Source organism: Emydura macquarii, unplaced genomic scaffold (assembly GCF_026122565.2).
Source record: "Emydura macquarii macquarii isolate MOO-44397 ecotype Brisbane River unplaced genomic scaffold, CSIRO-AGI_Emac_v2 contig_3287, whole genome shotgun sequence".
Taxonomy (NCBI): Eukaryota; Metazoa; Chordata; order Testudines; family Chelidae; genus Emydura; species Emydura macquarii.
The window spans coordinates 2,580,020-2,606,770 of NW_027133424.1; the positions used below are offsets into that span (position 1 = coordinate 2,580,020).

At 42.1% G+C, this 26,751-nt stretch overlaps 1 protein-coding gene across 3 annotated transcripts in view; it reads right to left on the bottom strand.

Annotated features, from left to right (window-relative positions):
- Positions 1–26,751, bottom strand: part of RASAL2 (RAS protein activator like 2) — a 254,979-nt gene that overhangs the window by 163,187 nt on the left and 65,041 nt on the right. The window lies entirely within an intron of this gene.

The following is a 26,751-nucleotide window of genomic DNA, read 5'->3' on the forward strand; positions in this document are numbered from 1 at the left end:
GGTCAGATGACTAGAGAGGAGTATAAAAATATTGCTCGAACATGCAGGAATGAAATCAGGAAGGCCAAAGCACAATTGGAGTTGCAGCTAGCAAGGGACGTGAAGGGGAACAAGAAAGGTTTCTACAGGTATGTTACCAACAAGAGGAAGATTAGGGAAAGTGTGGGCCCCTTACTGAATGGGGGAGGCAACCTAGTGACAGAGGATGTGGAGAAAGCTGAGGTACTCAATGCCTTTTTTTCCCTCTGTCTTCACAGACAAGGTCAGCTCCCAGACTACTGCACTGAGCGGCACAGAATGGGAAGGAGGTGAACATCCCGCAGTGCTGAAGGAACAGGTCCAAGACTATTTAGAAAGATTGGACATACACAAGTCCATGGGGTCAGATGCAATGCACCCGAGGGTGCTGAGGGAGTTGGCTGAGGTGATTTCAGAGCCATTAGCTATCATCTTTGAAAACTCATGGCACTTGGGGAAGGTCTCTGATGACTGGAAAAAAGCAAATATAGTGCCCATCTTCAAGAAAGGGAGGAAAGAAAATCCAGGGAACTACAGACAGGTCAGCCTCACCTCAATCCCTGGAAAAATCATGGAGCAGGTCCTCAAGGAATCCATTTTAAGGCATTTAGAAGAGAGGAAGGTGATCAGGAACAGTCAATATGGATTCACCAAGGGAAAGTCATGCCTGACCAACCTGATTGCTTTCTATGAAGAAGTGACTGGCTTTGTGGATGTGGGGAAAGTGGTGAACATGATATACCTTGACTTTAGCAAAGCTTTTGATACGGTCTCTCACAGTATTCTTATCAGCAAGTTAAAGAAGTATGGGTTGGATGAATGGACTATAAAATGGATAGAGAACTGGCTAGAGCATAGGGCTCAACGAGTAGTGATCAATAGCTCCATGTCTAGCTGGCAGCCGGTCACAAGCGGAGTGCCCCAGAGGTCGGTCCTGGGGCCGGTTTTGTTCAACATCTTCATTAATGATCTGGAAGATGGGGTAGATTGCACCCTCAGCAAGTTTGCGGATGACAATAAGCTGTGGGGAGTGGTAGATACCCTGGAAGGTAGGGATAGGATACAGAAGGACCTTAAACTGGAGGATTGGGCCAAAAGAAATCTGATGACGTTCAACAAGGACAAGTGTAGAGTCCTCCACTTAGGAAGGAAGAATCCCATGCACAGTTACAGACTGGGGACCGATGAGCTAGGCAGCAGTTCTGCAGAAAAGGACCTGGGGGTTACAGTGGATAAGAAGCTGGATGAGAGTCAGCAGTGTGCCCTGGTTGCCAAGAAAGCTAATAGCATATTGGGCAGCATTAATAGGAGCATTGCCAGCAGATCGCGGGAAGTGATTATTCCCCTCTATTCGGCATTGGTGAGGCCGCATTTGGAGTATTGTGTCCAGTTTTGGGCCCCCCACTACAAAAAGGATGTGGACAAGTGGGAGAGAGTCCAGCGGAGGGCAACAAAAATGATTAGGGGGCTGGAGCACAAGACTTATGAGGAGAGGCTGAGGGAACTAGGCTTGTTTAGTCTGCAGAAGAAAGAATGAGGGGGGATTTGATAGCGGCCTTTAACTACCTGAAAGGGGGTTCCAGGGAGGATGGAGCTAGGCTGTTCTCAGTGGTAGTAGATGACAGAACAAGGTGCAATGGTCTCAAGTTGCAGGGGGGGAGGTCTAGGTTGGACATTAGGATAAAGTTTTTCACTAGGAGGGTGGTGAAGCACTGGAATGGGTTACCTAGGGAGGTGGTGGAATCTCCATCTTTGGAGGTTTTTAAGTTGTGGCTTGACAAAGCCCTGGCTGGGATTATTTAGCTGAGGTTAGTCCTGCTTTGAGCAGGGGGTTGGACTAGATGACCTCCTGAGGTCCCTTCCAGCTCTATGATTCTAACTGGGTGGAAACCAATCTAACTTTGTCCTTCCATGTCTACATACAGCCTGAAACAATAGCTCTTAGACATATGAACTCCTCTATTCATAAACTGAACTGATTGTATCTTCCTCCAACAGTTTGTCATGCCAATTAATTATAAATTTTATTGACAAGTTTAAATGTTGAGATTGTTAAATATTTTACAGCTTTTTTTATGCAGAAGTATTCAGCTGAATGTGTTTGCCCCTTATTATTGGTTCCAATTCACGTTAGCATTATAATGGTTGCAATCAGCCAGTAATTAGTTAACAGTGAAAAATAAGGAGCTCTGAAATGCAGTTTCCTAAAGCTGTCAAAAACCAGTAATGTCTCCCTGAAGAGAAATTTCAGGAGTGCCTTAGTTCTGTGCAATTTTCAACATACCATAAAGCATCATTTATTACCTCTAAGCCACATTGGAGTATCAAAAATAGGTTTAAATATGGCTGTTTTGGATTGTTTCCATGTGTACAGCTCTAAAAAATAATTTACAAAAATTTTGGATGCACCACTAGAACTATTATTTATAAAACATCCTTGAAACCACTTTAAGCCCGTTGAGTTTCAACTGTTAACTAATGCAAGGATAAATAGATTGCGTGCCCTAACCTACCATAGAAACATCCAACAGAAATTACATATAGTTATTTATATAGCACCATAAATGTGCAAAACACTCAGTCAAAAGATAGGTTGCAAAATTTTTGGACAAGGATCCTAAGTAATACAATCAAATGCATACAGGCTAAACTGGTTTTTATTCAACTGGGAATAATTAAACCACTTTACTGAAAAAGGGTCTTATATGGACCCAATAAGCTAGTTCTGAATTTCTCTTGGAAAGTGATTTTTTAATTTAAAAAGTTTTTAATGTGGAAGCAGCTTTTAAAAGTTTATACAAAAATAGCTGCTTCCATGCATACTAGATACCAGACCCGGTCTCCCAAAACAGAATGAGACTGCTTCCTGATTTGGGAATTGAAAGAAAAACTGAGTGTTAAAATTGCTTAATTACTGAGGTCTCTCTTGAATCTGAAAAGACAGAATTTGAATGGAAGGATGTCAGGAATGCAGTCTGAGGAATCCAAACTGAAAACACATATTGAAGGGGACAGAGGTTGAGGAAGTTTATCAAATTAGATAAAGAATTGTGTTGTTTTTGGACACTGAGTTGAGCTTTTGGAAAATCAGGATTGCACCAGAAATGCCCCTCTACTGGAGGCTGCCAGAAGAAATATGGTAAGTTCTAAAATCAGCCAAACTATAAAACAACATCTTTATTTTGAGCAAAAATATTTTCTCCTGATGAAGCAAAAATAGGAAGCAATTCTGCAGGAAATACCATAATCACGATGATAAGGAAAGAATGCTAGTTATAGCCAAACAGAATCTCTAAAGAAGAGTAAACATGTTTTTTCTCCAGATCCAAGCAGAGCTATATTGAGGCAAGATTGAGTGAGTTAGTTCCATTGAAATGGAGCTTTTGGAAAATATCCCAATTAAACCTGCTATGTCCTGAGCTCCAGGTAAATTAGAGCAATAAAATCCATATTTTCTGAGAACTTTCTCCTGCTTACATAACCTTTTTAAAAAAATGCTAAGAATGGGAACAGGGTGGAAAGATCCAGAAAAGGAAAAAAGACACAACAGAGTTTAACACAGCCTTACTTGTCTCTTTTCCTATCCTGTTTCTGATGAAATTGTGACTCCTGTTCTAAAAGAGAATTTACAGTCCAAATGTTTGTTTATTGAAATGATATTGGTCTTTTCTGAGCTGAGGCATTTTACTGAATGTTAAAATGTTCTCAGCTTTGTGTAGGTTATAAACAATGACCATATTGAAAGTTAATGGCAAAAAAATATTGAGTCTAAACTCCTTTAACTTAAGGTCATGTCTTGTACTACAATCAGTGAGATGACTAGTTAATGATATGCCCGGCTCTCAACACAGTTAAAACTCAGCCATTGTGGTAGCTAACAGTGCTTCAGCCATACCAGAGGCTAAGGTTGGCACACAGCTGCTTTCTTCTAACCGGTTCAGCACATCATGGACAGGGATCTCTAACTGTTCCTGTGTACCAGCTGATTGATTTATCTACCTACCACTCTCCCAAATATCTATGTGGTAGTCTAGCCCAATATGCCTTCCCTCACAAATTGCAGTGCTGTTCTGTATGCATGTCCTGCGGGCATTCTATCCGCCCCAGAGACATTTAGAGTCCTTCCACCACTGAAGGGGATGACTAGCTGCTGTAGTTAGGATGATTTGTCCCATTTCCTTCAGATAAACCCCACTCTGATGTGCTTCTTCGACGGTACATTTGAACATCGTCTCAAGTAGACCTCCCCCTCTAGTTAAAAGTCATTGTGACATGACTAAGCAGAGGCTTCTCATACTCCTTTTAATAAAAGGCAAGAGGGTTTTTGGGAGGTCGCCAATCAATCTCTTCAAGTCCTCCATGTTGAGAAGATTAGTATTCTGTAGCCTAACCTGACTTATTGGCTAATTAGTCAGTAGCAGGGATGGTCACAACCAAGGAAGTCATACCAAGAAATCAGAAACCAAGCAGAGGTTAGCCAGTGCCTTTTTAATCTATTTGTGATCATCGAAGGAGTCCAAAGCCTGCAGTCCAATGGTTAGCACCTTAGAGCATAAGGCCATGGTTGAACCCCACAATCATCCCTTGAACTGTTTGTCAGAAGGATCTTGAGGGAAAACACCTCCCTCAACATTGAGAGTACCAGTGTCTTCAGCAGAAAAGGAACTGTTGTGTGTGGGCCAGGAAGAGGGCACAGGTCTTGCACCATCCCTCAGACACGCAGTATAAAGTAGTGTATCACTTTTAGGTAGAGTAAGAATGTGGCTTGTCTGAGGATTCTGATTATGCCCGTTAGGGAAAGGGAAACAGAGCTTTTTTCTGGACTTCTCATGGGCTTTCGGGTCTCACGATTCCTCTCCTGACAAGGTCCAGGATTGCGTTCTCAAATCAGCAGAAGACACCTCCCTCTGTATATAGAGCTCCAAGATCTCCCTGGAATGCCAAGGCATCAGATGGCCAAACAGTGGCCTGCCCTCTGGTCTGAGTTCAATCATTGTGGAGTTTTGGGGGGAAATAGGAGACCCGATCATTTCCTGTAACTTAAGACTCTTCAGTAGCAATTGAGGAGGGTCCATATCAAGGTAACAGGGCTAAGCTGCACCTCTGTCAGCTTTGGAGTGTCTTTGCGCACACCCCTTCTGGTCTTAGCCCTTGTGCCTATACCTCTCCTGAGATAGAATCTTGGAATTCTCCCATTCTTAGAGCAGACCCTGGACTACAGTACCTGGTGTCTCAACTGAGCTGACCCAGCAGGCCTGGCTGGGTTTGGCACTTGTGATTCTTTCCTTTAAGAGTCTGTGACCAGTGGTGTAGAGACCCGACAGCCTTCTAAACACTGAAGTATTGTTTATTCTCATGTTAGAAATAAAACAGTAGGGACAAGGAGTTTAAAAACAAACAGTCTACCTAACCTGAAGGCCTGCCAACTTGTAATGAGTGTCTAGTCAGGTCTAGTTTCTTCAAACATCCCAGCTGGTGCCTGTGTTAGTCCAGTTTCTCTGAACTGTTCCCCAACAGCTACTTCCTCTCTCTCAAGTCCCTTTGCTCTTGTCAGTTCCCAAGTTTTCACCTTGCTTATCCAAACCAGTTTGGTTGGCCCGACCTTCTGCAGAGTCTAACTCCACAGAGCCACTGGTGCTATTATTCCATAACAATGCTCCAAGGTTTACTGAAGGGTATCTTATCTTGTGCCTCTACGCCCCACTATGCTCTCACCCAGCTCAGAATCTCAACCTCAAAGCCTCCTATGTGGTATGGACTACCTGCCTAACTTCAGCCTGAGGGGCAGCATTTCTTCTGGGGCCTCCCTTTCTACCAAGCTGAAGATGTATGTCCAGTGAGGCAGAAGAGACCTACCAGAAAATGGACTTTGCAACACCCCATTTACCACTCTAACCCACGGGTTCCCCAACTATCGCAGTAATCTGCAGTTGGACTTCTTGTCTCACCTTGAATTAGCAGATGACTGGAGAGGAGAGACTAGTAAAAGGGCTTCTTCTTGGCACCAAAATCCTAGCAAACAGCTAGGCGCTGGAGCTACCTACAGCAATGTAAACAAGGATCAGCAATCCATATTCCAGACCAGTGGTGTCTCCTCAAAGAGATCCATTTTGAGGATTCAGTGACATTAACCAAAAACTCATCTTGAACAGAATCCCACTGAGCTATACCCCTATATTGAGCTGAGGGTATAGTTCCCATTACATCACTTAATTCTCTCTTTTAGCTGTTTGTTTTAAAGAGATGTAACTGACTCCATTAAGAAATGTAGTTTATAAAATACAAAAGACCACTCCACTCTGATTAAGACATTGTAAGTGCTCATGTCAGCAGAGTACATTCTAATAATAAAATGGAGGCTTTCAGAATACAGCGGGTTTGTCCAATGACCTCAGCTGAATCCAGATGTTATCAGGGTTTTACCATGATAATCTGGAGGATTTTGGAAAGTGTTCTGAGTTTTTAAATGTAAATGTTTAAACTGTTTTCAAAGCCACATCAGTTACTTACAACAGATCTGCCAGTATTACTGGCAAGGGAAAAACCAAGAGTGACAACAGGAGGCAAATTTCTCTCCCTTTTTCTCTTTTGCTTTAAGAGCATTGTTATGAAATATCAATGAAATATCAACTGAAATATCACAGACTGGCATCAAGAAGCTTGCTGACCTCAATCCCAGCTGGCTAAATCTTTACAAAGGTTATTGTTTTTGACATCTAACGCACAGCATACCTCAATTTAGCTGATTGGTTACAAAACTGTGAATTTGGTATGATGAAATGGATCAGCTTCACTACTGGAACACTGTTTAAAGACAGTTTTACTTTCCTGCACATTCTAGTTTGACACTAGCAGGTTTTATAAATCAAGGTACTACAGATCCTCAGAGTTTACCCTCAAACAGTGCACACCATATACCCCTTTCATTCCAGAGAGCTACTAGTTCCTAAAACCACCAAAAGGCATCTATTTTAAAAAGCCGTTCAAATTTTTAAGTGGGTACAAAATTGTTTGGACAGTCTTAAACACCATCCTACTTTCATTTTAAGAATTGCATTTAGTGAGTTCACTGTTAAAGCAAGGAAACAATAGAGAAAAGGAAATATATTTCAGAAGGCCACAGTAGCATAAATTACACTATTTAAATGACACATCAGAGGGCACTCAATGTAATGTAGTCACTATCAGCTTCCCCACATGATTAGCCACCAGTAAAATCACTATGAAGTTACAAGTAGCTTAAAATAGCTAAAAATCTCCCCAAAGAGCAAGTAACTATGCTCAACTGCTAACCAGCTACAAGAAGAACAAAACAATTCACTGTTACCTGTATTCAAATCAATCCGATTACTGTCCGTCCCCCATTCATTCACTGACTCAGTGCTGGGCTCTCCTTTTTGGGTCAACATCTTAGAAAAGCCACTTGAGAGTGTAGAGAAGATACCACGGATGAAATATCCCTGATGCTCACAATCCACTGAGCGCACAGGCTGCAGAAATGGCTTTACACTTCTATTTCTCCAGTGTGGTGCAGGCTCCGACATAGACCTGTTGAATGGAACTCGAAATGGTTTACTGCCTGCCCGGATCATCTTCCTTGCTGGGTCTTCCTGAAGATCATCAACACCACTACTGTCCATACTCAAAGGGCATTCAATAGGACTTAGCTGATTATGTTCCCTGTTAAGGCTGTGAGACAACACTCTCTTGCTCCCCTTGCAGTGGAACGTGGGATGCATCTGCCACCTGTATGCACCAACTGACTTCCCTAGGTCTGAAATCGCTTGTGTCCTCTTACTCTTCACTTGGTAGTGCCATTGATAGTCCTTCAAACTAGCTGCAACTTTTGTAGTTCCACTCTCCTGTTCTGATAATGATCTTCTATAGGCTGCAGCAGAGGGACGAGACTGTTTTTTAAACACACTCATTTTCCACCATTCAACTTTCAGTTTCTTTAAACTTACACTTACTTCCTTGGGCTTCACCAATCATACAGCTACAGTTCACACTTGTCAGGAGCCCTCAAAAGCATTTTAATGCTTGAGCTGCTTTCTTCAGTATTGTGGCTACAAATAACAGCAAATGTTCTTCCTGGTGAGCTGGAATCAATTGGGTATCATTTAGATATAGAATTTCACACCATCACTTATTACTCCATGTTTCAACATCTCAGTAGATTCATCATCATACAGGAACCCTCACCTACAGCAGACTGTTTGATTTGTGAAGAAGAATTCGGCTCTGCAAAGTCAGTTGTCATTTCCTGCGCTTTCACATTTCTGCACCAAACTTTCAGGAAATGACTAAAAAAACTAGCTGTGAAAACCCACAATGGCGTTCTGAGCCAATCATACTTCACTTTTTCACTCTGCAACAACGGTGAGTTAATAAGGGAATGTGAAATTACCTTAGCTTAAGGCCACGCATTCATGCAGCACAAAGTCTCAGCAAAAAATCATAAAACTAAAATCAGCAATCATCTTCCTTATGTTCAAGACCTTAGAAGACAGGTACATCAAGTGATAGCTTAAGCCTTAAAGCAACATTTAATGCAGAAGAGCAATTCCTGAATAAGTCTGTTCAGTGTATATTTACCATGCATATCTTGTCAAACAAAGGATCTCAAAATTCCTCTAGAGAGAGGTAAAGACAGGTTCATCAGAACTGGGTGCTGCAAATCTCAGACAGCAAGGCAAACGCGATGTTATATGGATTGACTGCAGTAAAGGAAAGAAAGCTGTAATTTAAAGTAGTAATAATGTAAATATACTGAAGGGAAATATGCATAAGGGAGGAGAAAAGGAGAGAGAAGGTGGGTGGGATATAGTCAATCATAAACCAAAGTGAAGAAAGGGAAAGTTTTGAGGCAAACTCTTGTGGCAAATGGAACATTCTCTCTTTTTTTTTTTTTCCCCTGAGAGTAGGGTTTTGTTTTTATAAATCAAATTGGAATAAATGGTTGGAAAAAATATTCCTATCTGTTTAACCAAAGACATTTTTTTGCCCTCTCTACAGCTTAAGAAACAGCTGACTATTTTAAATTTGTTAGAGAAAATATTTGCTGCCGAACTCAGATCTCATATGCCAAGTTTCAAACCAGAGCACGTTTTTTTTTTTTTAATAGTCTACTCATAAATCCCTGAAAATAGGGGGTTTATAATGGAAATATTGACAGACCCTTGGCTAACGTTACAACAGCGACAATCAAAAGGACTTTTCTGGTAATATAAAAGGACAATCTGGCTGGGCAGACCAATAAAATTGTCTGTCCCACTACAAAATCTCTGCTTTGAGCTAGAACTCTTTCATCAACCAATCTACATCCCCAATAATGACAAAAGACAAAACACCAGTAACTGCTCCAGCTGTATACCATTCAGAATCAACCATGGAATGGGACTGTAAAGATTCTCGACCCATCAACACCGATTCCCTTTAAAAAATTATCCTGTGTTTTTTGGTAGGTAGGCTATAGAAAGATATTTCTATAGCAAAGATGAAAGACTCTGATGTCCGTTAGTTAGATAAATTCTTTAACTTTGTGAGTTCTTGTGTTCTTTAAGAAAACATGAAAGCATGTGGCTTGCAAAGGAGTTTTGGGTCAATAAATTATGCAGGATGATAGTGGTTGTGTTTTCTTTAGAGTAGCAGGTTTATGAGTAATAAAAAAAGAAAAACTGAAAAAACAGAATCCCAGGGTACAGAATACGGATCAAAAATTTAGTGTGTCGAGTCCTGTGTTTTGTAAAAACATATTCATCTCTGGAACAGATGAGTAAATTAATTCACTAGGAAAGAAACAAGGCAATGGACAAGAGTGTGCTGAGACACTGCCCAAGGAGACAAGACACATCTAATGCATACATGCCTACAATCAGGCTGTGGCCAGAGACTCAGGCTGTTGTGGGATCTCTCAGGTCATCTCTAAAATCTCAGTACTCCTGATGGTGCATGGCTGTGGGTACTCTCCAAGAACTGCAAGCCCTGCTACCACAAAAAGCAATATTGAATAGACAAGATTAAGTAGGGAAAGTTGAATCCTGTCCAGGCAGGCCAGAAAAGGGAGATCATGGGCTTCAAAGTTGTCCAGACTCCAGATTCATTTATAAGTAAGAAATATTTTACAAAACAAGTTTACATTCAACCTTCCCCTTCCCCCCCCCACACCACCCTCACCCTTTTAGGAGACAGGGAAACCAGGAGGACCAGGAATGCATCAGAAGACAAGAAAGTCTCCTGCTCTCCTGTTTCTTACTGTTGGCAGTTACAGATCATCACCTTCCTTGAGAGAGCAGAAAAACAGCAAATGGAAGAAAGTTCTGGGGTTCAGAGAATTTCACCCTCTCCAGCATGATTTTAATAATCAAATAAAAGCTTTGTGTTGTCAGGAAAAGCTCCCACTGGCAGATCATACTCAGATCATGCATTTTTTGGGCATTTCTAGTGCACCCATCAGCTTAAACCAAGCCTAAGAAGAGGGTGGCCCAGTCAAAAGTAGCTTACAGCCTGGTCAAGGACAGGGAGAAGCATGTAAAGAGAGCTGGAAGAGTCATGAAACTCCAACAACCCAGAACTACAGTACTTTCAGCAGTGGTTCCCAATGTTCTTCTGATAGAGGGGAGCCCCATCCTCCCATTCTAATGGATTGGCAGATGGAGGCACACACCCCTTCCTCCTGTGTATTCACTTGGCACACTTCCCACTTTCTTTGCAGTCCATTCTCTCTCTCTCATTCTTAAGTGCCTGGGTCCTTTCTCTTCTACACATTTTTCTTTGTCAATTCTAACTATTCCTCAGTTCTGCTCCCCAGTTTAGCAGTTTCCCTCTCCCTGTTCCCCATTCAGCAGGCAGCTACATGCTGTTGAGAGTGGAGGCATCCGCTGGTGGCTCCACATTATGCTCTTGCTAATTAGTTGATTACCACAAAAGCAAGGAGAAGTGAGGTGTAAACAAACTGGCTGCTGCCTGTACCACAAACCTGTGGCTAGCTTAATCATGAACCATAATGGAAGCTGGGAAGGAAGGAAGGTAGGTAGGTATGTTGCTTTTAAGAAATACTCCAGCTTCACTTCCAGCCTCAAAAGTATATATTAACTATGGCAAGGGAGTAATAGATTCCAGAATCATACAATTTTCCACCTGTCAGGTAGTTTCTCTCTTCCCTGTACTACCCTGGTTGGAGACTCTCTGCCTTACAGAGGAGGGCTAAATATGTACAGCCTTTTCTTTACATATAACATTACTTGGGAGCAAAGGATTGAACGTTGCTTGGAGGCAATTACGGCCTAATTTCAATTAAAATAATTAGACCCAATAAATACTCACTGAAATCTCTATGGCAAGTTATGGTAACTTTGTTACATTTTAAAAAAAACTGATAATGTTTTGCACCGACTGTCCTGCTGTCAACATCAATTCATGACCACAGGAACAAAGAAAAAGGAGGAGGAGAAAGCCACAAAGAGCAGCAATGGCCAGAACTGCAGAGATCAAAGAAAGTAAAAGCAAGAGATTCAAAATGGGTTCTTCAGATTGAGAAGAGCATTAGTTTTAATTTTTATAGCTATACCAGAAAATATTTTAATTAAGTAGTATAAGGAACAATAAAACATTAGGCAAACGGAGACACTAAAGTCAATTTTGGGACACAATCAGAACCACTGAGACCGAGTAATAGGCATCCAAAATAAAGAAGAATGATTAGAAACAAACTTAAAGCCTCTGCTGACGTCTGGAGAAATTAGTTTTGTAGAAGTTTAAAAATATATAAAAATATATAGAAGCTTGGTGTGGTTTATTCAGTTTACTCAAACAATAAAGAACAGCTAAAACTGTTTGAAAATGGTTAGGTGCATTTCTGGTCAATTCTATAAAACCATGCTTGACAAGCATTCTAACAGTTTTTGCTAGGACAACTATGTACTTCAGTAAAGATAAAGTGTTTTTTTAGTAATCATACTAGCTGAACACATCTTATACTGTCTTTCCCCTTTGAAAAATTGTAGCACATTTTCTGAATGCTACTGAAACATAGCTTGAGTACAGATACAAATCATGTTTGGACATAGGGTGTGAGAGCTCTTGAGCTCTGTGGTAGGACAAGATCCTAGCATATGATCAGCATGGCAACAACTGGGGGGAATGACTCATTAAGTAGGAAAACATGCAGCTAGTTGTGTCAGCATTATTATTATTTAAAAAAAAAGGGGGGGGGGGATTTAACACAACACCAGTTAAAGACAGAATGAGATACACAGACATGACAGCTTGCCCAAGGTCAGGAATGATGACCATTCCCATTCCTTTCCCCCTCTGCTGCTGTCCTACAAACAGCTTATTAAATGACAAGACATCATTGTCATCTCTCCAGTGGAATTTCAAAATTATATCAATCAGGCTGCTCATTTTACTCTCATTCACCTGTAAACTGAATTCTTATTGAACAGACTACCATAAACCAATCAACTTTTTTTAAATGTCACATTTCCAAAGAAAGATGCACTATATATACACATGTGTACAGGATAGTTAACCTTTCTGCATGTATAATACAGGATAAAGGAACACCAAAAACAAGATATGGATTAAACTCTGAAAAAGTATCTTTATTAAGGTGGGGGAGGTCACATAAAAATTCTATGTTATGCTACTTTCATTTTCAAAACTTCATAAAGCAAAAGATGTGAAGCATTAACCCCTTCAAAAACTACAAGTTCAGGAACCTCAAAATCAGAGATCAGTTTGTTTAAATGTAAATGAAGAAAGAAAGAAAAGCATTTCACTAATTACCCTCTTAACTAATGCTGCCATTGCTCATCAAATGAAAAATGGATTTTTAAAACGCAAGGAAAACATTGTCTGGCTGTCTCCATTTAGCTGAAGTTCAAGATATTCTAAATGGGTGGCTCTTCTCTGCAAAGAACCTAAAAATGGTGCAGTGGGGTTCTGCATTTATTGTGTCTCAATGGTTTTGAATCAAATTTGTTTACTCTCCAAATAAAAGATGATTCTGCTAACTGCAAGCTCAGCAAACTCAGCCTGGGCCAGAATCAAGTTGGGTTCTCTATTTCTCATGCAACACTACCAGTAATGAAGATGTTGGAGGCCAAACAAAGCCTTCAGCTACATCAATGCAATCTCATGGTCTTCAAATTGATCTAATTTGGCCTTTAGCATCTATTGCTGTCGGCGTTGTCCAAGACAGTTAATGTATCAGAGAGTTCTTTCACCTTGCCTTAGTCTTAGTCCAATTGTTCATGTGCAAGAACTTGGTCACTTTAGAACACAAACTCTTCCAGGGAAGCATTTACATGGTCTGTTGTGTACCAAAAGATTAATTTGCAACAGTGTAAATAGACTTACTGGTTTAGGTGGTTCCAATCCACACCAAACCACCTATTAATCTGCAACAGGTAGTGAAAGAAAGGGGTTCATTGATCCAGGGAAGAACATTTATTCAGAATATTTTCACTTTCCATCTTCTCTTTTTACTACAGAGTATACGTTAACACAGCCTCATGGCTCACAAGAATTCTTGGCATGAGGGCTACTTTAATTCAACATTGATGATTTTGACCAAGCGGGTTTTGTTGGGTTTTTTTTAAAACTATCTACCAGTCATTTAATCATTTGATTTTCACACTTAAATGTACTAATATAAGCTTGGATTAAAAATAAAATCTTCAAAAGATAATTAACAGTACAAGATGCAAAATGCAGATTTCGTTATGATTACAATTTTTTGTGTTTACAGAAAAGCAATATGATATTTTGATCTATTTCAATCATAGGGAATGGAAAACCCTCATTATTGTTTATAATATTTTGGTAGTTCCATAAAAAGCTTTTAGTTTGTTCCATGCACAGGAAGAGAAGCCCTGCTCCAAAGAACTTGCAGCCTAAAAAGGTACAGGGAGATGAAGGGAGGGTCAAAGGAAAACAACATTCAAGCAAAGTGAACAGGAAGATGAACAAGCATATGTCCTTATTAGTTACATGTTTACTTGTTTGTTTGGGGAGGGGATGGGGATTTCCTTTTTTGAAGTTAAACACACTGAATGTTAGCAATCACTTGGAATGTTACTGCTCATTTTATATTAACACTATAAGCACCAGTGTGTGGTTATTTTTACCTTGAGTATCTCAAGGAAACTGAAGAATCTCACAGATTAATGTCACACTGCTATTTCTTTTCACAATAAAAGCAGAGTTGCTGACTTATAGATTTCAGCTATTAAAATATAAATATTCATGCACCGTAACTAAACTATTCCCATTGAATCTGTACACAGACAAAAAAAAGATGATGCTGGTAGAAAAAGGAGTGCTGCAAATTGCTAGCCAGAATAACAATTGCCTCTTTTCAAGAAAATCTGCTTTGTGATCCTCAGATTCACAAGACAATGTGGAGTCCTGGTGTCAATGCAGGACCCACAACAGCTTCTTAATGCATGGATACAGAAATACAGTCTTCCATTTTCAGCTAGTCAGGAGATTGCCCCCATTCCTTTAAAATGAGGAACTAGCCACTGTGAGCCATGCCTTTGCCATCACTTGGTGTGGTATCACAGTTATATCTGAGAATGAAGGCGAATGCCACCTGGAAAATTACAATATGTTGTTCACGGCGATGGGACTGAAAAACAACCAAGCACTCATAACAAGAGGTAGAAATCCCACATAGGGGCTAATCCCCAAACACCAAGTAACTGTAGCTAAGCCAAACAGTAGAGAGCAAATTCCCTTACAGAAACTATTTTGCAACCCTTAAATATGTATATGGTACTGAGTTAGAGGTTGTACTGAAGAATATTTAAGTTGGAAAATATACACAGGATTACTTATAAACTGTTCTTTTGGTTCCAAAAGAACAGTTCATTACATTAGATTAAACTTCCCTCATTATGATATTCAAGACAAATTTGACTAGACTCCTATACAATTGCACAAAAAACTACATTTCTGCTATCTGGTTTAGAAAGAGGATAAACTGCAAGGGATCTTGGCTATGTTTTCTTCTGTTCTCATGTTCCGCTGAATGATCTAATGTTTTAACTGGGTTTACTTAACCTACTTTTACAATACTACTTTGCATCGAGTTACTGCTCTACAGAGTTGGTATTCTGTCACCTCTTACGGTTTGTTACAAGTCCCAGCAACTGAAAATAAAGGGGGGGGGGAGGAGAACCTTAGAACTTTATTATCCAAAGAACAATTACTAGATTTGTATAAATTGTACCACTGTAATTAAACAGAGTGATGTGCATATTTACATAAGCCCTGCTAGAATTGTTTGTGCCTGAAAAGCTGCATAAATTTCTTAGTTTTTATTTTAAACACCGATTGCAAAAATAAATGTTAATTTTCTAAATACCTTTTTACAAAAGGGTGCTAAATGTGCCATTATTAACTACTTTTCCTTTATTCCTCTTCCTAAAAAAGATCCAAAGAAGCCATTATATACATAATGTCACATCCATGCTCACATAATTCTTTACGGTATTCTAAAACTAGTGCTGAAAACAAAAAAACATTAAGTTTTTGATCAAAACCCATACAAATCAAGTATATTCAAATGAAATCAGTCATCCTCCCACTCCTTAGTTGTCTCTCCATGTGGTGGTCCCCTCCAGTTCCCTTTCCTTATTCACTTCTCCCTCACGACCCACCCAGTTTTACTGCCAACAACTCATGGGAGTATCAGAAGTTTTAAGCACTAACTGCTTAGTAATAAGCATTACTAGTCAAGTAATTAAAAATGTTAATCGCTAAGCATCTGGAGAAGGTCCAGTCCTTAACAATAAAGATTCATTAATTTATTTTAATGGCCTTTCTGTGAAAGCTATCCAGTGCTTGAGTGTATAAAGGAGGAAATTCTAGTTCATCTTCATTATTTATTGCATTGAGAAAAAGGTTACTGAAGCCTACTGCAACACTGCTTTAAAAATTAACTCAGTCAATTTTAGATTCAGCACCAGATGATTTAAAAAAAAAAAAATCTTATAACTTCCAAGTTCTCAGAAAAAATCCTACTTACTTTAGGCATTCAAAAATTAAGATAGATCGCCTACTCCAATCACCAAGAGATAGTGCAGGAAAATAGAGCTTAACAGAGGGACACCTGGAATTCACTAGGAATTCAGTAGTGTGCCCTATAATGTATTGTTTGGACAGTCTGTATGCAAACACACAGATATCGCAAAGAAAAATGCATTCAACCAACCAAGGGAAAAAGCAATCTAGAACCTTCTAAATTCTTTTACTTTCAAAGCCAACCCAGAAAGCCTGACACACTAGAGCAAGAACTGTACATAAAGGGCCCTTGTGCCAACTGTAATTGGTAAGTTAGTAAGAGATGGTCACAGATTTCCTTCACCTGACCCAAATATCACTATACATAGCTAAATAGCCTCCAAGATGAAAGACTTTCCTTCCATTTGCTAGAAAGACACTTTTCAAAACACTAAGTTTTGTTTATGCAAAGCTAAGTAATGACCTAACATCCCCTTCCCATTCCTATCACTGTGATCCATCTGCTTCCTACTGTAATACTTCCTGTAGGTGAAGACCACTTCTCCTTGGACTACGTGTCTAGCACAGCGCACCTTACATGTATATGGGACTGCTTCACATAAGTGAATGAAGACACTAAGGGGAAAAGCTCAGCAGTACCTTAAAAAATTGTTGTGTTTGGATCATTGTTAAAAAGTCAGTCCAAGAAGTTAGTTCCACTTACGTCAATTCCTATTTGATAATCTACTCAAACCTGAATTAGCAGTCCTCTGAATGCAACACTGCGAAGTGTTCATTCAGCAAACTCCTAGCTAGAAATGCGTGTCAATGACTGGACAAATTTGTTAGTGCTTGCAGAAAAAGATCAGCAATTTTGAATAAATCAGAAAGGTAAGCTGGTTTCTAGTATCACAATGGGACAATGACCAAAATATATGGCAAGATCCTTCTAGCTTAATCCTCAGTCATCATGTAACTACACCACTGCCTGACACCCCTTCCCCAAGGCATACAGTAGCCACAGAACTGGCCCATATGTTCTACCTCTAAGTGCTTTTCTTTTCACTGACTTGACTTACAGCTGATGTAGCGATGTATGCAAATTTCTCTACTGCAGACAGACCCTCCGTCCTGACTTGTAACACACTTATTATTCCAGAATTGGTTTCACTAGTGCAGGTACTGTCAAATGTACTATGGACAAAACATTCACAGGGAAGGAAGTCACTCAGACCTAAATTGAAATATGAAGACAGGTACCTAAAAGGAAAAAAGACTGGGGCATTAACAGGTTTCACTTCCATCAGTGACAGTTTTTGCAAGATCCATCTCAACTGAAAAGAAAATCTGAAACTAGCAACTGTTCTTTACTTTGCTATCCATTTCTTTATGATTATAGGCTGGGCTCAGTACCATGTCAAATCTTCACCAAGCTACTTATTTAGCCTTTTACTGAAATTGTTTTCCAGTAGGCATAATTACCTTTTCATCTGCCCAATCCTTTTTTCACTTAAACTAGAAGAAAAAGAATTACACTTAGAATCTTTTAAACCAACATTCTGCCAGCAGTCGACAGTATTGCTAACATTTGATCACAGCATCAAGCAAACTGCATAGTTAGAGTTACTGACAAAGAGAAAGGATTTGTAGTATATTCATGTGTTACTGGATAAATATTATACTAGTGGCCCTGCTGACTATGTTCAAACAAAATGCACATGATCATTTTTCTCTCTCTCTCCCACTCTCTTCACACACAGCTGTAATAAGGAACCACATCCTCTACACACAGGCTGTCAAAAATAATGTGATCTGATAATTTTAGCATCCACCATTTCATGCATATAGTACTGGAGACACACAACATATTAATGGGACATCATTCATCTGACATCAAAAGCCCTGGCTGCTGTAAGTAGGAAAGGGAAGGTTAAACATCCTGCCTCACAAAAAGCATCTGTGGAATATTCTTCAACTATATATAGAAAGGGGTGAAGGAGGAGAGAAAAGATAATACAGCCTGTAATTGATGTTATCTAGCTAGAATGGTGAAGTTATATAATTTAGTCTGACTTTTTTCCAAAGTTCCAGACGTATCAAATTATTTTCTGTAAATCTGCAGTGTGTAGAAGCATGCACACATGCACTATTTCTTACAATTCCAAGATAGACAAGTTAAAAGGTCATTCAAAATTGCACTTTTCTGCAGATGTACAGCTTTAAAGGAATCCAGAGCAAAGATTCATTTAACAAAAACAGAGATGAAAAGTATATTAAAAGCTGTTCAGGATGCAAACCTTAAGCAGTGCAAGGGGGGAAAAAAGGAAGGAGAACAGGACAACATAGGCTGATCCTTATGTTTGGTGTTACAATCCCACTGGGGAGGAAACTAAATTCTACTACTATGCATTGAGCTGTCCATTGCGAAGTAGAGCAAAGAAGACAGTGTGATACCAATTCCCCCATCTACTAAGGTTTTAATGTGCCAGCAGCAAAGGGAAGATGATAGAAGGGGAGAGAGGAGAAGTAGGCACAGCAGTACCCTTATGCTTATCCTGGGAGGGGCAACTAGTTAATATACAAATATCCATTTGAACGTAAAAAGAGAACATTATGCTACACAATAGACAAAGTTAAATGAAGTGCTCTCCTATAGAACAGAGTGGATTCTAGGCTAGGACCTGTACTGATAAAACACCCAACTTCTTCAGTTAATGGTAATATCATCTGTAAAGTGTTCAGTAGTGGTTTAACCAATAAGGAAAAAAGGAATATCTATTGTTAATTATTTAGATTAATTAGAATGAGACTCCTGACATAGAGGAAGACGATCTCAACAGTATTCATAGTTTAACGATTCTAAATGTAGGTCAAATTTTGGGGCCTACTCTACAAGAAATGTCTTCTGTATTTTAAATACATTTTAAAATACTTAAAGAACTTATTATGTAAATGATGCTACTATCCTTAATAAACTGTAAAAACAAATTCGTTTCATGGGACCTAAACAAAGATACTATTGCATATTCTTGCTCCCAGCCATACTCTCAGGCTATGTTTACACTAACAGCGGCAAAATCGCCTCCACCAGATCGATCTTTCAGGATCAATTGAGCGGTCAGTGAGACTCGCTCAATCAATCAGGAAGTTGACTGAGTAAGTCCACCCCCTCAAGTGGCATAGCGTTGAGTCGGCTCAGCGCAGTGTGAACAAAACGCAGAAGGGAAGCTGAGCAGTCGACGTCAGTTACGCAAACTACTCTGTGTAGTTTGCGTAACTCCCTTTGACTGCTGCTGAATCACGCTGTCAGTGTGAACCAGCCCTCAATCTCTCTAGCAACAGCAAATTAAAGACCTATGTAAATATTCAATATCATGGTCCTTCACAAACAAGTTATATAAACTTCAACTACTACAGCAAGGGGCTTTTCGTAAATAAAAAGGTTGAATTTTTAATCAACATAAATAGTAGCCTTTAAATGTGGGTTTGTTCTGAATAGTGACTGGATAAAAATGGCACCATCTTACTCACAGAATCTGCTCCATGTGTGTGTTTAGAGTCATATCTATTGACTACAGTGAGAAAAACAAGTTATTTTACTCCTGTTACCAAAGACGACAAGGTACAGCTGAGAGAGAATGAACTAGAATGGAAATATTTACACCTTCCTCTGAAACAGCTGCATATTGTCCGCCTTGGGGGAAATACACGGGATTAAAACGATTATTGGTCTGATCCAGTATGACAATTCCTCTGTTCCTATCATACCTATAGCTAGCAGAATTTAGGAACAGATAAACTGATCAAAACCTCTCAAAACTGCCACATTTGCAAAAATTGCTCTAATTTCACAGGCAGCATTTTGTGAACCGACAGGCCATAATAATGAAACACCGGAGACAGAAGCATCTTCACAGAGTGAATAAATTGCCTTTATTCCAGCAAGTCCATCACAGCGTACTATCCCCATGAAACATGTCTGAAGTGGCAACTTCTCAGAAACTGGAAAACCACCCAAAAAAGCCAACATTGTCATTCCAAACCAAGAAGCAAAATCAACCACTGCTCAATCAACAGTATTCTCCAATATCATTATACACCAATATATTATTATGGTATAAATAAGGAACAAACTTCAGCAATATCCATAATTAGAGCACTTTCGTCCTGCTGTGTAAATACCACAAATCTTTAATAGAAAAATTCTGTCTCATATTATGGTTCCTACCCTGCACTGGTGTTAGCCAATGAATGCCTGCAAGAGGCTGTGGTAGACAAGGTGGTAATACCAAATTTTCCCCCTTCCCCTCTCCTCTCCTCCGCCCATCCCTCCCAAGAACACAAAACATAACATCAGACAGATCATCCCAGCCTTTGCCACCTCTGAAACATTATAAAGACTATTTGATTAGTCTTTTCCCTATGCCAAGTGCTCATGCATTCTGAATTTCAGTTTAGTGCTAAAAAACCCCAATGGGCAGACCCACAGGCTTTGGTGCATGTATTAACAAAGTAAAAAAGACTTACCAGCTGTTTTCAAGGGAGCGGTCAGACAATTAAGTTAGCTCACACAAGTTGGGTGTATCTTTCCAGTATTTTAAATATTTGAGTTGTATGATCATTACACACACAAATGACTAGTTCCACTCATAGTTAACCATTGAAAGTATGTGACACTTACTGGTCTGATTCCTATTTTCTGATCTGTGCAGTGACTGTTGAATGAGAAGCAGACAAAGAAGGTACTATTTGTTACACTATACTATATCACTTCTTGGAGAATAACTATCACCACAAAGTTGCAATATAGGGAAATAGCAGAGAGCAAGTGGGGTCTGCTGTTTAGTGCAGGAGAGCAGCAAAAGGTAGAATTAATGAGCTCAGGACTCCTGACTCAGTTTCTGATCTTAGGCAAGACATATAATCCCAGTGGCCTTTGTAAAACCGAGACAGTATATCCAAGTATATCCTTAAAGTATATCCAAAATGCAGTGCAGACATTAGTCAGTAGTTCTATGTAAGATGTCATCATTACCTTATAATTACTCTCTATGAATCTACCATGTAATTGTCAGTAAGTAGAAATGGATGACTGGGTGGGGAGAAGATGACAACTTGTCAAAATTCTTGGAGACTATAAGAAACTAAAGGTTTTTAATTCAGATCTTAAGAGTCACTATGATAGTTTGTAAAACACAATAATTCAGGTTGATTTATGAAATTACTGTATCACGCAATGTCTCAAGGTATACTAAATCAACTATTTGCTAACAGGGTTTGTCCCAAACCTCCCAATCCAGAATCAGAAAGGTGCAACAAGGAACAATCCTCCATTCAAGTGGGAAGCAGTCTAAAACAATGGCTGAAGACTAAAAGAAACCAGTTCTCCTCATGTTGTTTGCAGAGGTTGGAATTGGGCAATAGAAAATTTCAAGAGAAAGTAAGGAACAAAGACAAAAGGTGTTAGCTCGGCAAGCATGCCCTTTAACTGCTGCTTCTAAAAGGGGTTTTGACTGCTGGACCTGAAGAAACTGAAGGGAGCTTGGTGAAGGGGTTAGAGGAAGCTCTCCATGACCAGAAAGAGAAGACAGAGCAAAGAGAGGGGACTGGTACCCCTGGAGGCACTGACAAAAGCCCAAAGAATGCTCTAGAATAGCGAGGGCTGAGAGAAAAAAGTTACAGGTATTTATTATTTTGCCTAGATTTGAGATTCTCTTGTGATTTGTCTTTGGGTGAAGTGTGATTGGTTTAGAAAGCCCTCTGCAAAGTCTGAGTTATTTGCTTCAACTATCATGTATCCCTGAAGGGTTAAATTATAGAACAGAATATCCAGGAGGGTGAAACTTCAGGGAAGGTGTGCTATAGCTGGGGTCAGCCCTGGTAGCACAATGCAGCTGGATCACAAGGTTCCATTCTCCAGAAGGGGTACCAGACAGAGACTCTGTACCTGGGAAGTGTGCCCAAGGGGCCAGAGCCTGTGGCTAAAGCCTGCCTCAAACCCAGGGGAGTTTAGAAGCACACAGTTCCAGCATGCGAGTCCAAACACAGATGGCTGATGAGCATATAGGAGAGAGAGCTGAGCCAGGACTATCACTTGAAAATAAAATAGCTTTTCTGTGATGCTTATTTATATTTAAGTTTAATCCTAAACTAAATATATTTGAAGGTAACAATGTACAGGAGGCTCTTCCCAACAGAACTATATAAGATAACTCCAATGGTCAGAAGAGGAAGGAAGGAAGAGATTTTCACTTTCAGAAGACTATTTATGGAAGGATTTTGCAACACACACACACACACACACACACACACACACACACTCTCTCTCTTCACCCCTTGAAAAAAACAGTGTGAACACATAGCAATGCATCTGTAAGAAGAATTCCAGAGAGGTAGCCGTGTTAGTCTGTTTTTAGCAAAACAGCGAGAGTTCTGTGGCACCTTGAAGATTAACAAATTTATTTGGGCATAAACCATGGGTTTCTGACCACAAAAGCTTATGCCCAAATAAATTTGTTAGTCTTTAAGGTGCCACAGAACTCTTGCTGTATGAAGAATATATTACAGTATTCTAGAAAGGACCCCCTGTCTCCCAGATTACCCTTCTGTATTCTGTATGGAAGCCAGAGAGAGGCATAACCCCAATACTGAAAGAACTACATACAGCAGCAGCCTCAGGCTATGCCCATGACATCAGCACTGTTTCTTGTGTGTTTCTTCATGCATTATTACTGTTCTGAAGAGATTACTTCACTTTTAAGTTCTAAACTATTTAGGTTTTGTACAGCATGAACATTCACTTACCAGATGACTAAACTGCGTATTTCTGAGGTCAATCCTCAATCAACTTTCCATACAAAGTACAGTTTTTCAAATCATGAAAGCTGTGCTAAGGACCCACCTGTAATAGGCAAGCTAGTCTGAAAAACAGGGTTACTTACCAGTAACTGTTGTTCTTCGAGATGTGTTGCTCATATCCATTCCAATATACATGAGTGCACTCCATAGTGCACAGGTTCCTGGAACTTTTTTCCCCTTAGCAGACCGGCAGGGTCGGCTCTGGTGCCCCCTGGAGTGCTGTGCGCATGCCGCGGTATATGAGGCACCGCCGACCCGCCGACCCCTTAGTCCCTTCTTTCTGCCAACTTCGACAGTGGGGATGGAGGGTGGGTGTGGAATGGACAAGAGCAACACATCTCAAAGAACAACAGTTACTGGTAAGTAACCATGTTTTCTCCTTCGAGTGATTGCTCATGTCCATTCCAATATAGGTGATTAAAAAGCAATACCTTGGAGGTGGGTAGCAGTTACCGGTGAGCTGCCCTCAGCATGGCTCTCCCGAATCCTGCGTCCTCTCTTGCCTGCTGAACGATGGTGTAGTGGGACGTGAAGGTGTGCACTGACGACCAGGTGGCGGCTTTGCAGATGTCCTGCCGGGGCACTCTCTCCAGGAAGGCTGCAGAGGAGGCTTGGGCTCTGGTTGAGTGCACCCGAAAGCCTATCCAGGCGAAAGCCTATCCTACCCGAAAGCGGTACCTTTGCCTGCTCATAGCAGCACTTGATGTAGGAGGTGATCCACGCGGAGATGCGCTGGGAGGAGACAGGTGAGCCTTTCATCCGGTCTGCCATTGCGACGAAGAGTTGCATCGTTTTCCGGAAGGGCCTCGTCCTGTCGATGTAGTAGGTCAGGGCTCGTCTCACGTCCAGTGAGTGCCATCTCTGCTCCTCCTCCGAACCGTGTAGTTTGGGAAAAAACACGGGGAGGAAAATATCTTGATTATAATGAAACTGGGAGACCACCTTGGGCACGAAGGCTGGATGAGGTCTCAACCGCACCTTATCCTTATAGAATATGGTGTAGGGGGGCTCTGAGGTCAAAGCTCTAATCTCGGAAACCCTCCTAACCAAGGTAATGGCCACCAGTAAGGCTACCTTCCATGAAAAGACGAGCAGAGGGCATGAAGCCATGGGCTCGAAGGGGGGCTTGTAAGTCTGGAAAGGACCAGGTTGAGATCCCAGGGAGGCACTGGGTCACGGACCTGCGGATGGAGCCTCTACACCCCCTTAAGGAACCTGACCGACATGGAGTGGGAGAACAGGAATCTCCCCTCTAGCGGCTGATGGAAAGCAGAGATGGCCGCCAGGTGAACCTTCAGGGAGGCCAGCGCCAGACCCTGGAGTTTTAGTTGGAGCAGGTACTCCAGGATCGCCTGGATAGGAGAGAGGTTTGGCGGAATATCCCGGGACTCCGCCCAGCAGGTAAACCACCTCCACTTAGCCCGATACACGACCTGTATTGAAGGTTTTCTGCTGCCCAGCAGAACTTGTTGGACCTGCGCTGAGCAGGCTCTCCTCCCCCTCCATCAGCCACAGAGTCTCCAGGCCGTTAGGTGCAGGGAGTCCAGGTCCGGGTGGAGCAGGCGACCATGGCCCTGGGAAAGCAGATCATGCCATCTCGGGAGTTCTACTGGCGGGGCGATCGACAGGTCCATCAGCATATTGAACCAATGCTGTCTCAGCCAGGCCCGGGTGATGAGTATCATGTCTGCCCTGTCCCTCTTGATTTTCAAGAGGACCTTGGGCAGGAGCAGAATGGGGGGGGGGGGGAAAGAGGAGGAAGAACACGTACATGAGGGTCCCCTTCCACTCAATGAGGAATACGTTGGATATAGAGCCCAGCTCGCGACCCCGGAGCGAGCAAAACCTTGGGCACTTCTTGTTCCAGGATGACACAAACAGGTCCAGTTGGGGACCACCCCACTTGCAGAAGATGGAAGTCACTACCTCCGGGTGCAACGACCAGTCGTGGCGGGGTTAGAAACGGCCTGCTGAGGTGATCCGCCTCGTCGTTCCTCACCCCCGGGAATGAGAGGCAGACAAGTGAAAGTCCTGCCTCCCTGCAAAGTCCCACAGGCGAATGGCTTCCTGACAGAGGATTGAGGAGCGCGCGCCCCTCCCCCCCCCCCCCGCCTGTTGATATAAAACATGGCTGCAGTATTGTCTGTCAGCACCTGCAGCACCCTGCCCGTCAGGAACCTGAGGAACACCTTGCATGCCAGTCTGACGGCCCTGAGTTCTTTTACATTGATGTGGAGGCGCCTCTCCTCCTCCGTCCAGAGCCCCTGAGTGCCCAGGTCGGCACTGATGTGGGCTCCCCACCCCACATCCGAGGCATCGGAGATCAGGGTGACCGATGGGGCCAGATCCCTAAAGGGGACGCCCCTCAACACTGCCTCAAGGGGTTCTCACCAGTTCAGGGAGGCTAGAACTGACGGGGGGGACCGTAACCCCCTGTTCAAGGGGTGTCTACTCGACACATATGCCAAGGCCAACCATGCCTGGTGTGGCCTGAGTTTGAGGTGAGCCAGCCGTACCAGGTATGTGCAGCTGCCATGTGCCCTAACAGCTGTAGGCAATGCCTGGCTGTCATCATGGGGCACCGGTGCAGCTGGGCGATAATAGCAGCCATAGCCTTGAACCAAGGTTGCAGGAGGAAGGCTCTGGCCTGGGAAGCGTCCAGGGTGGCCCCAATTAACTCTATGAGCTGCACCGGGTTAAAGTCCATTTCTGCTCGTTTATGAGCAGACCCAGCCTGCTGCATGTGGCACAGGTGAGGGACACACTGTCCTGTATGTGGGACCTGGACCTGCCCTTGATTAACCAGTCATCCAGGTAAGGGAAAATCTGCACCCCCCCTGCGCCTCAGGGGGGCAGCCACTACCGCCAAGAACTTGGTGAATACCCTGGGGGCGGATGAGAGGCCAAAGGGCAGGGCCGCAAATTGGTAAGGGAACCAGCCACCATAAATCGAAGGAAGCGCCTGAGGTTGGGAAGGATAGATACATGGAAGTATGCATCCTTTGGGTTGAGGGTGGCATACCAATCTCCTGGATCCAAAGCAGGGATAATGTAAGCTAAGGAGACCATGTGAAACCTCAGTCGCCGGATGTATTTGTTTAGCCAATGCAGGTCTAATATGGGCCTCAGACCCCCCTTTGCCTTGGGGATGAGGGAATATCTGGAATAGAATCCTCTCCCTATTTCGTTCTGGGGAACCGTTTCCACCGCCCACAGGTTGAGGAGGGTGACTACCTCCTGCAAGAGGAGTTGCTCGTGAGAGGGGTCCCTGAAGAGGGATGGGGGTGGAGGGTTGTTGGGGGGGAAATGTGAATTGTAGGGCATGACCCTGGAGGACTATTCCAAGGACCCAACAGTCTGATGTGATGTTTGCCCATTCCCTGTAGAAAGGCCTTAGCCTGTCCAAGAAAAGACGGGGTGGATCCAGGGAGACGGTAGGAATGCCACCCTCGGGCGCACCATCAAAATTGACCCCTCTTATTGCCCGAGCCCTTGGGAGGCCCTTGCTGGGAGGCTGGGGATGAGCTAGGAGGCCGGTTACGCCTTCCAAACCCCCTGTTTCTGTCCCTGCCCCTATTGGGCTGAAAGGGCCTAGGCAGTAGCCTAGGTTGTTGCTGCGCCTGGGACCGCGACTGTCGCCTAGAAGCCTGGGGCGTATACAGGCCCAAAGAGCAAAGTGTGGCCCTTGAATCTTTAAGGCCATGCAGCTTTGCATCAGTTTTGTCTGAAAACAGGCCCGACCCATCAAAGGGGAGGTCCTGAATCGACTGCTGCACCTCCTGGGAGAGCCCTGAGGATTGCAGCCACGAGCACCGCCTCCTGGCAATGGCAGAGGCCATAGCCCTGCTCGCCATGTCTGCAGCA